Source organism: Lactuca serriola, chromosome 8 (assembly GCF_051521515.1).
Source record: "Lactuca serriola cultivar US96UC23 chromosome 8, Lser_US96UC23_V15, whole genome shotgun sequence".
Classification (NCBI taxonomy): Eukaryota; Viridiplantae; Streptophyta; class Magnoliopsida; order Asterales; family Asteraceae; genus Lactuca; species Lactuca serriola.
This window is the reverse complement of record NC_136415.1, coordinates 166,066,076-166,079,609: the sequence shown is the minus strand read 5'-3', so window position 1 is coordinate 166,079,609 and position 13,534 is coordinate 166,066,076. Positions and strand designations below refer to the sequence as shown.

General features: G+C 37.0%; 1 pseudogene; it reads left to right on the top strand.

Annotated features, from left to right (window-relative positions):
* Positions 1–4,091: 4,091 nt before the first annotated feature.
* On the top strand, positions 4,092–6,021 carry LOC145067585 (heat shock cognate 70 kDa protein-like; annotated as a pseudogene).
* Positions 6,022–13,534: the final 7,513 nt, after the last annotated feature.

The window sequence follows — 13,534 nt, the reverse complement described above, 5'->3', positions numbered from 1 at the left end:
TAATTTTTTCAAAGTAACTAAACTGCTTTCTGGAAAAACCATGTTCAATTGTTAAATTCTGTGACTGTAGACCATTATGAATTTGGGACACAATCCTCCAAATCTAGTCAATTCCATTCCTCCATATCATACCAAAGAATCCACCATTACAGAATCCCTCATATGTCCCATCAATTCCTGTCCATGACAATTCGGACAGTCACCAATCGTGTAACCAATCTTATAAAGCCTCTTTCTTTCTTTATACATTCTTCTTCTTCTTCTTCTTCTTCTTCTTCACCTTCACCATTAATGAGACAAACTTCTTCATCGGTGCGTGTAACTAGTCATCAACCATCACTAAATGTATAAAGAAATGTTGGAATCCCTATGCTTCAACCATTAAAACAATTGCAGGAATAAAAAATGTCGATTTACAAGATACACTTAGGAAGTTTGTTTTGTATTTATATATTTAAGTTGTATTGTTGTATAATTCAATATGCAAATCACTATGTACTTTTCAATGCTTTATTATGCAACATCCCACAAACAGATTAAACAGTTAAATGGTGCACAAAACCATAAAGATTTCATTCAATTTGAAAAAATATGAAAAAAATGACACTTCATCATTCAACACTGCTGCACATACCTAGATTGAATCCATAGAATGCATTTGACACAACACCAACAATAGAGTTAGCCAATCTGAGTTGTGAGCATGAGACATGAAAAGAAAACATTTTAAATTGACATGGTTCAAATAAACAAAATTTTATGTGCAGTAATATTGCATTGACATTTCAAACAAAACATAAAACCATATGTAATTCTAGTTAAGTAAATGAAAATATTGTCTTCTACTTATTCCTTCTTTTCCTTTCTTTTTTCTTCGTGAGGGAGATCTTTTAAGAATGAAGCAAAGAGCCGAAGCCAATTTATCTGTACATTTTTCCGACATATGCATGTCAATGCCTAGAAAGTTATTAGACAGAGAAAACGCGCGTATACGAAAATTTTATCAGAAGAGAGAGAGAGAGAGAGAGAGAGAGAGAGAGAGAGAGAGAGAAGCGTAGGATATCCGATTCAAATATGGAAAAGATTGGGTTTCTGATTTCTTGCAATTAACTTCCTCATTTATTGAAGATTTATTGCCGATTTTATGTGATGCCTCCTAATCAGAAACAAAGAAATCGTAACAGTAAAACAATTGAGTTGCTATATATCCTATGATGCGTGTTCTCCAAGCATCCAAGCCTGTATATTTTCATAACTCACATTAATATCCATTGAGTCTTCTATAAGCCTGCGTCCTTCGTTTCAGTTCCTTTTGTTTTTAACTTTCTTCTACGTTTTTATTAGCTCGTGAAACGCACTGCATTCTTTTTCAGTTGACATCTTTAACCAGTGATCTAATGCTTCATGATTGAACTTTGACATTGACATCTGGCAGTGTTGACAGAGCCCCCATAGATAACAGAGGTAACATGTAGACTCCCATCTTAAGAAATTATTACCTTGAATTCACGAATCTTGACAAAAAGATATTACCCCATTGAGTTTTAACAATGAAACTTTAAATTGTGTACAATTTACTGGGTTTTCCTGCTCTTGCCATTGGTAGAGATCTAGTAATGATATGGCCGAAAGCTTTCTATGCTTTTTAACTAAATTGAAAACGTGTTGTAATATTTACCCGGTATAATTGTAAATTTGTAACTTTCTTTTCTTTTCCTTTCATCTTCTAACTTTTTCTTTCTTTTATTAAATTCGTGATCACATAGTTAGAATCTTGCATCATGATCATATAGGATAAAACAAGGTGTCCGAAAAGGTGTTCTTCTAAGGGTTTAGGGGTTTAAACCTTGTCGTTGGCAAACGAAGTAGTTTAGGAGTAGAATTCGGGGTGTGTATAGGGTTGTTCGGTTTGTTTTTTTTTTTTTGTCAAAACTGAACCATAACCATTATAAATGGTTAATGCATTTTAGTAGCCAGTGGGTATTGGTTAACGGTTTTTCTTGGTTAATACTTATGGTTAATAGTTAATATTGGTTAACCATAATGGTAGAAAATAGATAAAAATAAAAAATATTTTTCTATAAAAAGTGAAAAACATAAAGTACATTGTTATAAAAAGCGAATGATTCAGTGTTTATAACTATTAATGTGATTATAAGATTAGGTATCCTATTTAGTTCCAAATAATTACCTGTGAAAATTTCAAAATTCCTAATATAATTACATAAAATATATTTAATATTATACTATATTAAAAAAATTTAATAATATTATTGATTTGGTTCGGTTTTTAATGGTTCTACTTTGCCTTTTGAATGAAAACCCATAAGCGAACCATATGTATTTGGTTAATCAAAAATAGTATCTCACCACCTTTTTTTTAGTAATGGTTCAGTTAAAATTGTTCGGTTATTTCGGTTATTTTCATTTTGGTTCGGTTTTTCGGTTAATATACTCACCACTAAGTAGAATTTAGAGGGTGTTTTTATCAGCCGTCCAAAAAAAAAAGTTCAAAGTAATTAACTTTCACAAAATGGTAAATATTCCTAACGGCTAATATGAATGCTATGAAATTAGACAAACGTGAGCAGGCATAGTAAACTCATTGCCCTCTTTCATGCACAGGTGAAATCCCATATGAGAATTCTTTGCTAAGACAAGTCTCTAGTCTCTTGAGGAGATTACCAGCTATTGAATCTGAGAAATTTCAGGATGATTTCTTAATGGTAAAAACTCTTTCTACAAGTTTATTATTTTTCAATTATATTTCATTAAATGAAATGTCATTAAATATTTAGTAAGTGGTCAATTAAAAAAGTCAATAATCTTGTTTTATGAATTGTTTATGTGATTTGGAAGATTGAATATATGCAAAATAGTTTGAAGGAATTACTTATGTAATGATTAATTTGTACATTATTTTGTAGGAATATAATGACACACTATTGATTAGTTATCTGGCAATGTTCACGGATTGCTCAAGGTATGATGCTTGTTTAAGCTTTTAGTTAATTTGCATTAAAAGTAATATTATTATTATATATTAAATTGACATTATTATTATTATTATTATTATTATTATATGTTTAATATGTTTGTTGCAGCACAATGAATGATGTGGTTGATAAAATCAACATTGCATATGATAGGCATAGTCGAAGGGGAGGACGTACTGCATTCATCTGAATACACTTTTGAGTTTTTTTTTTTGTTAAAAAAAAAAGAGTTAAAATCGTATTGATTGCTTTTGTGAAAATTAAGAATCGTGGATCACAACCCTTCAAAAAGTGCATGCCATTGTTATTTTAGGTTTAATTTTGTTATTGCGTTTGGTTGTAAAATTGCATGGAATTGGATTCCATCAAAATGCAAAGAAAGAAAGAAATACACTCTTTGATGGATTTCAAAAATCATTCTTAATTACTATCTTTTTTTCACTCATTAAAATTAGACCTTAAAACAATCATTAACCTTAGACTTTCAATTTTTTATTATTAAGAAGTTAAGTAATTTGTTGTATGTAGACGAATTTTATTTATGATTCATTTGTTTTTATGGTTAATGCCACAATGGTTTCCTGTAGATTAATGAATGTCTAGGGATGGGAAGGTTACGCGTGTTAGTAGACTATTTGTTTTTTTTTTTAGAAAACCACACGTCAAACGACACAGGCATCTTCTAGACAAAGATAAATAAATAAATATAGAGAAATTAAATATCCTCCTACTTTTTCTTCTTACAAATCTTCCTACCCAATTAAATGATGACATGTGTCACATTTAATGCTCATTTAATGGTATTTTAGCATACTAAAATGACATATGTAATCATTTAATTGGGTAGGATGATTTGTAGGAATAAAAGTAGGAGGATATTTAATTTCTCATAAATATATAACTTGAAAAATTTTAGGTTGTGTTTTTCTGAAAAAAAAAAACTATTATATTTATATTTTTTGTTTGCTAAGTAAAAAATAAATAAAATTTTGGTAAAAGAATTTTATCGAAAATAAAATTTTCTTTTTTCATATAGGCCGTAATACTTTTAAAATTATGATCATCTTACAATGTTTTGTTCGAACCTCTATAGTAATGGCGAGTTGGGAAGATGGAGCACCAGCAATAGGCATCGACTTGGGCACGACATACTCTTGTGTTGCTGTATGGAAACATAATCGAATTGAGATCATAACCAATGATCAAGGCAATCGAACAACACCATCTTGTGTTGCTTTCACTGATTCTCAACGCCTCATTGGTGATGGTGCCAAGAATCAAATTGCAAGGAACCCTGCTAATACTATATTCAGTCAGTTTCTACTTTCTCTATATGATTTAATAAATTTATGTTTTTCACACACTTTTATTGCATGGCTGATATGCTTAAGTTATGAAATTCTAGATGCAAAGAGGTTGATCGGCAGGAGGTTCAGTGAAGTCATGCGGTGCAGGAAGACATAAAACTAATGCCATTTAGGGTCATAGAAGGGCCTAGCTACATGCCAAAAGTTGTTGTTACGCACAAGGGTCATGAACAACAATTTTCTATGGAGGAAATTTCATCAATGGTTCTTACCAAGATGAAGGAGATTGCAGAGGCTTATGTAGGTCAGACTGTGAAAAATGCTGTCATCACAGTCCCAGCTTATTTCAATGATTCTCAATGTCAAGCAACCAAGGATGCTGCTACTATTGCTGGCCTAAACGTGCTACGCATTATCAATGAGCCAACAGCAGCTGCAATTGCTTATGGTGTAGACAATAGATTCTGTGGAAAGAAGAATGTACTTATCTTTGATCTTGGTGGTGGCACCTTTGATGTCTCTCTTCTCACCATTGATGGAGAGGGTAAGTTTGAGGTGAAGGCTGTTGCTGGTGACACTCATTTGGGAGGTGAGGATTTTGACAACCGAATGGTAAATTATTGTGTTGAGGATTTTAAGAAGAAATGGAACAAGGATATGAGAAGAAATCAAAGAGCACTAGGAAGGTTGAAAGTTGCTTGTGAGAAAGCAAAGAGAATTCTTTCATATGATACTCAAACTTCAGTTGAACTAGATGCGCTGCTGGATGGTATTGACTTTTCTTTGAAGATTACTCGTGCCAAATTTGAGGAGCTTAATAAGAGTTTCTTTACAAAGTGTATCAAGCAACTAGAGACATGTTTAGTAGATGCTCATATGTACAAAGGAGATGTAGATGAGGTGATTCTTGTTGGTGGTTCAACTAGGATACAAAAAGTCCAATCTATGTTACAAGAGTTCTTTGATGGGAAGGAGCTATGCAAGAACATAAACCCTGATGAAGCTGTAGCTTATGGGGGGCAGTTAAGGCTTCCAAGTTATGTGGTGAAACTACCAAAATGGTAAAGGAATTGGTGCTATTTGATGTCACTCCCTTGTCACTTGGTACAGAGATAAAAGGGGAAAGAATGCATGTTGTGATCCCAAGGAACACTTCCATACCTACCAAGAAGACCATGACTTTTACTACTGATAAAAACAACCAAACTTGTATGGTTGTCATGGTGTATCAAGGTGAACGAACTAGATCTAGTGATAACTTCTTGTTGGGATCGTTTACAATATCAGGAATTCCACCTGCTCCTCAAGGAGTCTCAGTAGTAGAGGATTGCTTTGAAATAGATGTTAATGGTATCCTTACAGTTACATCTAAGGTAGTATCCACTGGTATGACCAAAAGCCTTACTGTTACCAATCTTAGTGGAAGATTGTCAAAGCGACAGATTAAGAAAATGGTGAAAGCTGCTGAGAAGTTCAAGCTTGAGGACCAAGAGTTCAAGAGGAAAGCTGAAGCATGCAATGCCTTGGAGGATTACATATATGACTTAAAGAATAAGATTAAGAGAAATGATATTCCCCCAAAAGACTTGAAGAGCCTACGTAATGCAATTTCTGATACAAAGGAATGGCTTTCTACTGGTAAAGTTGCAGATGTTGATGAAATTGAACGTAAGAAGGGGATCCTGGAGTTCATATCCCTGCTTGCATTTTCTAACTAATACCATACAAGACTAAATGTGTTGAGCACTAGCCAAGTATATATGGCTGTTTTCTTTTGACTTTTTTTTTTTTGTAATGCAAGGTTTAAATGGTCATTTAATTTTATTTGGACGGTTTATTGAATCTAGAAAAGAAACAAATATTATGCATACCTGACTTCACATCATTATCCTTCAGCCACTTTATTACCATTACTCGACTTGATGGGGTTATAACAAAAAAAAAACAGCCCCATACTTGGATGTGGTGAATTTTGGGATCAGAAGTCTGTTAGAGCGGATGTTTTTCCACTTCTTGCATTTTAGTTAAAACCCAAAGTAAACTGGATTATCTCAAGAAAAGATTTAAAAACAAAATGCTCAAACAAAGCTCTTAAACTGGTTGCTAAGCTTTGCCACAATCGATTGCCTTGAATTAAACTGAAGTTAGTATTAACTATTAACCTAGCTAGTCTGAGACAAATTTTAAAGTCCATATTACGAGGCCTACAATTAAATATGGTTTTGTTGTAGTGCATTATTGGTTACAAAAAATGTCCTACAGTGAGTTAATTGGTAATGACAAAGTGAAATAAGTGCTTAGCAGCTATAAATACACAGTAAAGACTTAAAGATACAGTGGAAGGAAATGTAAAACTTGAGAGAAATGCTAAAGTGTTACTCTACTAAATATTGAAAAACGGTTACAACTTGGATTTTTTACAAAGAGGGAAGAACCACACCTTAAATAGCTTTAGTTTTCTAATATTAAAATGCTAAAGTACACTACACCTAATCATACTATTATTATTTAAGTACAAAATATCTAGACAAGCTGGAAATATGGAAGATTTGTTGGATGTCGATCATCAAGAATTGGACATTATTTTAATAAAAAGATAAAATTTCATTCTTCATGTCCTTCTAAACTATATATATTACTTCAATATCTTTATAAACTTTAAGATTACATTATATCCATCTAAAACTATAAAAATTATATTTATATCAAAATATAAATTTTTTAATTAGTAGTATATCAATTTCATATTAAAAAATTATATAAACTTCGAAATGTTATATCCATCTAAAACTATAAAAATTATATTTATATCAAAAATCATTTTTTAATTAGTAGTATATCAATTTCATATTAAAAAATTATATAAACTTCGAAACTACATATAAGTTTACAAAAATACCCTTTTTCAAATTAAACGTGAATCCCCGAAATGGATTGAATAATTAAGTAATATAGGTTGAAATTTGTTCTTCTTTACTCCAATATCTATTACCTTCTACCTCATCTTCTTTTGGGTACTTTAAGCAACGTTTTATCATTGAAGGAAACATGAGTTTGAACTAGGGATGGAAATAGGGCGGGTTTGACCATCCATGTCTTCATTCCCGAGTATCTAACTTTGTCCGCATCCCCATCCACATCCTCGAAGGATGCGGAGAATCAAATCCCCTCCCCTTTGTATTTTGGGCTTTTCCCCAGCCCATCCCCCGCCCATCCACAAACTCATCCCCAATCTATCAACATTATAAACTCAACTTAAAAAAAACCAAGTTTAATAAATGATCAAAACCATGTCATAATTAGATTATGTTTACATCAATCGTAATGTTTAACAAGTATCAAAACGAATAGTGACGATTTGGTATACAGATCATCAAACAAAGTGACGATTGATGAACTCTTGGAATTGTAAACATAATTTGGTATATGGAATCTATCTCTGATGGTCTAATATAGATCAATTCATTTTAGTTGACTTAATTCAAATGCAATAAATGATCGATATACTAATATATATATATATATATATATATATATATATATATATAGTCATCAAAGCGGAGGCAAGGCGGGTTGTGGATTGTTATACCCAGCCCCGACCCCATCCCCGTTTTAGCATAATGGGGATCCACAGCCCCGTACCCGGTACCCGTTTTGGCGGGGAATACACGTCCTTGATTGGGGCGGGTCTACTGGGTTCCCCACTAGGTCGGGTGAAATTTCCATCCCTAGTTTAAACACCTTTTCATAATGTAACACCGTAAATTTCAAAATAATTTTTCATTTTTAAAACCGCATAATGTATCACATCACAAATCAAAATCCATAATCAATTCTGTTTTCAAAAACAAATCCCAAGATCTCTACACATAAAAATCTCCATCAGTGTGTGTGTACGTGTCAAGCCGTCGCCTTCCCACGGTCCTCGCTGGTACCTGAGACATCAAACATAACAACTGTGAGCATAAATGCTTAGTGAGTTCCCCAAAATACCACATACCACAAATACGCCACTCGAGGCTAACCCGACCCTTTGGTCAAGATGTCTCAGCGGGATCCTCCAGTCCCGCAGCTCGTCGGACCCTCTGGTCCAGTCATAGCTCATTGGGCCCTCTGGCCCGTTCTGATTCGTTGGACCCTCCGGTCCGGTCTATATAGTCATACAACATACAAATAACACATAGCATACAATCTCATAAATAGCACATAATCTCATACATAGCACATAAGACCCTCTGGTCAACTCATAATGCCACTCAAGGTAACGTATAGAGAGAAGACTCACCTCGCGTGTCTCGGTAACTCGTAAAGCTCTCAACCACTAGTGCTCGATGTCCCGAGCTATCGTCCTCCTACAACACAAGTGTATTTCTACTTAATACTACTTGACTCTAGCTGACTAATACCACGAAGTCAAACCAGTCAACACTGGTCAACGGTCAACGGTCAACGGTCAACGGTCAACCCGACTCGCCGAGTCTGGCGTGGACTCGCCGAGTTCCTACGGGAACCCGATCCCTCTGAATCTCTTCCGACTCACCGAGTCACTCACCCGACTCGGTTACTCAACCCCTGGTTTGTAATCGACGAACAACTCGCACCAACTCGCCGAGTCTGGGAAATGGACTCGGCGAGTGCATTCCATGCACATCCCCAAACGACCTTCTGAGGTCAGATCCGTTTCACTAACTCCTAGATCCAGTCTCCTAAAGCTTATTGACCACGTAAAGTCCAAGTCTTGATGCTCATCAAGCATTGAATAGCTCATGAATGGTGTTTTAGCCTCAAATACATTGATCCCAAGCCAAAACCTCCATGGATGCATATAAAGCTTTGGCAATGAGGTGCTCTGGACCTCTATGGGTCCAGATCCAGGACCTTAACTCGCTATGGGACCATGAGGACACTAGATCTAGCCACAAATGGGTCCCAAAGCCCTAAATCTACATGAACGTCACAACAACAGAGAATGATTCGAGATTGTACCTCAGATGTGATGTTCTGGACCTCAAATCTTCAAGAATCCACCCCTCTCTTGCTTCCTCTTGGATAGATCTCATCTTTCCTTGCTAAACAACAACTCCAAGATCAATAATGGCTCCTTCCCTCACTTGAATCACTCAAACGATCTAGGGTTTCACTCTGGGGACTGATGAGTGCAAATGACGGCCATAAGACCCTTTAAATACGCCTCAAACATGAGAAATTAGGGTTTTATTAAATAGCATGGACTCGCCGAGTCCACTCTTGGACTCGTCGAGTCCGGATGCGAACCCGCGTCCAAATCCGCGAACATACTCGGCGAGTCTAGGCTCCAACTCGCCGAGTCCCTTCACCAATTACCAAAATAAATAAATAAGTAATACCTGGGAATCTGGGCTGTTACAATTCTCCACCACTAGAACTAGACTTCGCCCTCGAAGTCTCGCTCTGCAAATAACTCCGGATGCTGCTCACGCATCTCACGCTCTGGTTCCCAAGTCATCTCGGACCCCTTCCGATGTTGCCACTGAACCAAAACCAAGGGCACCTCCTTGTTCCGTAGAACCTTGATCTTTCGATCCACAATCGCAACTGGTCTCTCTGCGTAGTTCAGGCTCGCATCCACCTGAATGTCCTCTAACGGCACTACCGCCGACTCGTCGGCTATACACTTCCTCAATTGAGACACATGTAAGGTATTATGAATCTGCTCCAATTCCACGGGTAGCTCCAAGCGATATGCTACCCTACCCACCCTCTCGGTCACCCGAAACGGTCCAATATACCGGGGTCCTAGCTTGCCCCTCTTCCTGAATCGGATCACTCCTTTCCAAGGAGATACCTTCAGGAGAACATAATCACCGACCTGGAACTCGAGCTCGGTTCGACGTCTATCTGCATAACTCTTCTGGCGACTCTAAGCGGTTAACAACCTCTGCCTGACCTGCTGGACCTGCTCAGTCGTCTGAAGCACTATCTCCGTACTACCCATCACGCGTTGCCCTACCTCACCCTAGTAAATAGGGGTACGACATCTCCTCCCATACAACAGCTCAAAAGGTGGCATACCGATGCTCGAATGATGGCTGTTGTTGTACGAAAACTCTGCCAAGGGTAGATAGGTGTCCCAACTCCCTCCAAAATCCAAAACACATGCTCGGAGCATATCCTCAAGCGTCTGAATCGTCCGCTCGCTCTGTCCGTCCGTCTGCGGGTGGTATGCGGTACTGAAATGCAGCCTCGTACCTAACTCCTCATGGAACTTCTTCCAAAATCTGGAAGTAAATCGCACGTCTCGATCCGAAACGATCGACAACGGAACCCCATGCCGCGATACCACCTCCCTCACATACAACTCTGCCAACCTCTCAGCAGAAGAGCTCTCACTGATAGCAAGAAAATGAGCGCTCTTCGTCAACCTGTCCACAATCACCCAAATTGCATCGACTCCTCTCGCAGTCCTTGGCAATTTGGTGATGAAATCCATGGTAATCTGTTCCCACTTCCACTCGGGAATCTCCAACGGCTGCAGCTTACCATGCGGACGCTGGTGCTCGACCTTAACTTGGCGACAAGTTAGGCACCTCTCGACGAACCAAGCAACATACATCTTCATACAGAGCCACCAATACTCCTTCTTTAGGTCCAAATACATCTTGGTAGCCTCGGGATGGATCGAGAACTTCGATCGATGCGCCTCCTCCATCAAAATGGTACGCGTCTGTCACAACTAGCATTTTTAGCTAGGAAATTCTCTTCTCACATAAACATTATCCATTGTAAAAGCATATACTCTAAGTGAATACTATACTCTATTCTCATTCAAATATATCTCATATGCTCAAATAAGGGTTGGAAACCCTAGAAGTTCTTGATTAGGTCCATTTTGGACTAGGACTTCCTTATTGGACTCTATGGACCAATAAGCTTCCAATTTGACTATCATGGGCTTAGAACCCTTAAATGGGCTCTAATTGGACCCACATTAATTTATTTCAACATTATGGTCCATATTGGGCCTAGAATGAAATAAATTAAGAGTTTTGAAACATGAATAACCTAAACTAGTCCAACAAAGGGTAAAAATCATATTATACTTCTTTTAGGTTAAAACTCATCCAACCTAACTTCTACATGGGCTAGAGGGCATAAAAGCCCAAATTTTTCCTTTTCCTTCCAAATTCTCGGCCCATGGCCCAAATCCAAGAAGAAATGAAGAAGGTTTGACTTTCAATGCCACCTCCTTATTCTCTCATGGATCTCCATGCACAAACACATGTTTCCATGCACATGTCACTTCACTCACTTCTCATTTCTCTCTTTCCCTTCCCTTGGCCGAGAGTTTACACACACACACACACACATCTCACAAAAATCTCTCTAAATCACTCAAGACTTCTCTCTTCCTCTCCATTCAAAGTCTCGAAATTTTTCTTGTGTTTCAAGAGGATTCTTCAAGGTTATCATCATCCTTTGGTAAGTTTTTCCATGCCTAAGCTTCAAAACTCCCCTCTCACATGAGATCTCTTATTCTAAACAAGTTTCTTTGGTGATCATACTCCTAGAAAACTCCATAAACTCGAGATCTTCATCAAGGGGTGCTAGGGCCGAAAATCACCAAGTTTTCTTCCATCTTTTCTTCAAGAACCGAAACTACCCCCTAAGGTGAGCTTCATACCCCCTATTTTCTGTTTTTATGAGTTTTGGGGGGGGGGGGGGGAATACAAGTGAAAGTGTAGATCCATATATGTTTTGTATGCCTTGTATGATTTCTATGCTTATATGTGTGTTTTTGTGTGTTATAATGTTGGATCTAGCCTTAAAACCCCTAAAAACCGAGATATACTTTATGATTAATGATACTAGCATCAAGTATATTTCTACATACAAAGTGTTCCAAGAAAAATAGCTAAATGGCTTAATAACATTTTATTTGGGCTAAAAACTCAATTTTTGGACTTAAAATGTTAAAAATATAAAGTTAAAGGGCCCAAATTGAAATATTTCGAAATCTGATGAGGGAGATGAGTCAAAACAGTTTCCATAATGTATTTTATGAAAATATACTTGTTGGAGGACTAAAAACACAAATTTCAAGCTTAATGGGCTAAAAGTGACATTTTCGGCCCAATAAGGCCCATTATGCGAAATTTTCTGATTTGGAGGGCCAAAACTGTATTTTTCTGTAAAACAGTGGACTACTAGTGTTCCAAGTACTTTTCAAAGGTTTAAAATGCTTTTTAAATTTAAAAAGGACCAAAGTTGCAAAATTTCACAATTTGGGCCAAAATTGTCAAAACTGCGAAAAAGAGGGGTTATAACCGAGAAAACTGCATTTTCAGGGACCTAAACTGTTTTCAATGAAAAGTATGCTGAAAAATATTAATTTCAATAATTTTTGGTGTTAAAATGTCAAGCAAAATGATTTAAGGATCAAACCGGAAAGTTATTTATTTAAAGGGTTGAAAAAGTAAATCTTACAAACAATGAGGGGCTGAAAACAGAAAACTTTCAAGGCTAATTCAATACGCCCAATTTGATCAAATAATGGCACCGCGACTATCGACGAAATACAATAATACAATACCCAAAAGTCGTTGTTAAACGAATTGGTTCGGTCTCGAACCAATAAAAACCCGAAACTACTAACACGACGATAACTCGATTCATACACGAAAACATTTGGTAATTCAATATACACGTGAGAGTGCACAGACGTCTACGCACTATCTTTGGGCCCCAAAAGTGTAAAATCTTGTTCGTTGGGCCTAGCTAGCCCAATGACCTGATCTTAAGGCCCGAAGACTTCTATCTTACGAGGTGTTGGGTCTTACATGATCTAACACAGCGTAAAAGGACTTTCAATGGCTTGTATACTATCGGTCCCCAAGGGTCCTTTGGTATTGCTAGTAAAGTCGGTATTTCATGCGAGGCGGGTCAGGGACCCCTCGTACCTTTTTTTTTTATCCCCAACCGGTTAATGGAGTCATCGGGGTCTTCGTGTCCTCTTTCTCTTCGGATGTGGGGAAGACAGGGCGGTTGGATAACGTGATTAGTACGGACGACGCCTACGGGATCGTTAGTATAGTTATAAACTGGTCGTTTGTGTAACGGGTGTTTATAGCAATTAATCATGCTCAAAAATAATCCGACGTCGCCTGGGATTGATAACTTCACGCGTTGCAATGGTTTCATTTTAACTTCACGGAATTCAAAGAATTAGGAAAACATCGGGTTTTCCTAGGGTTT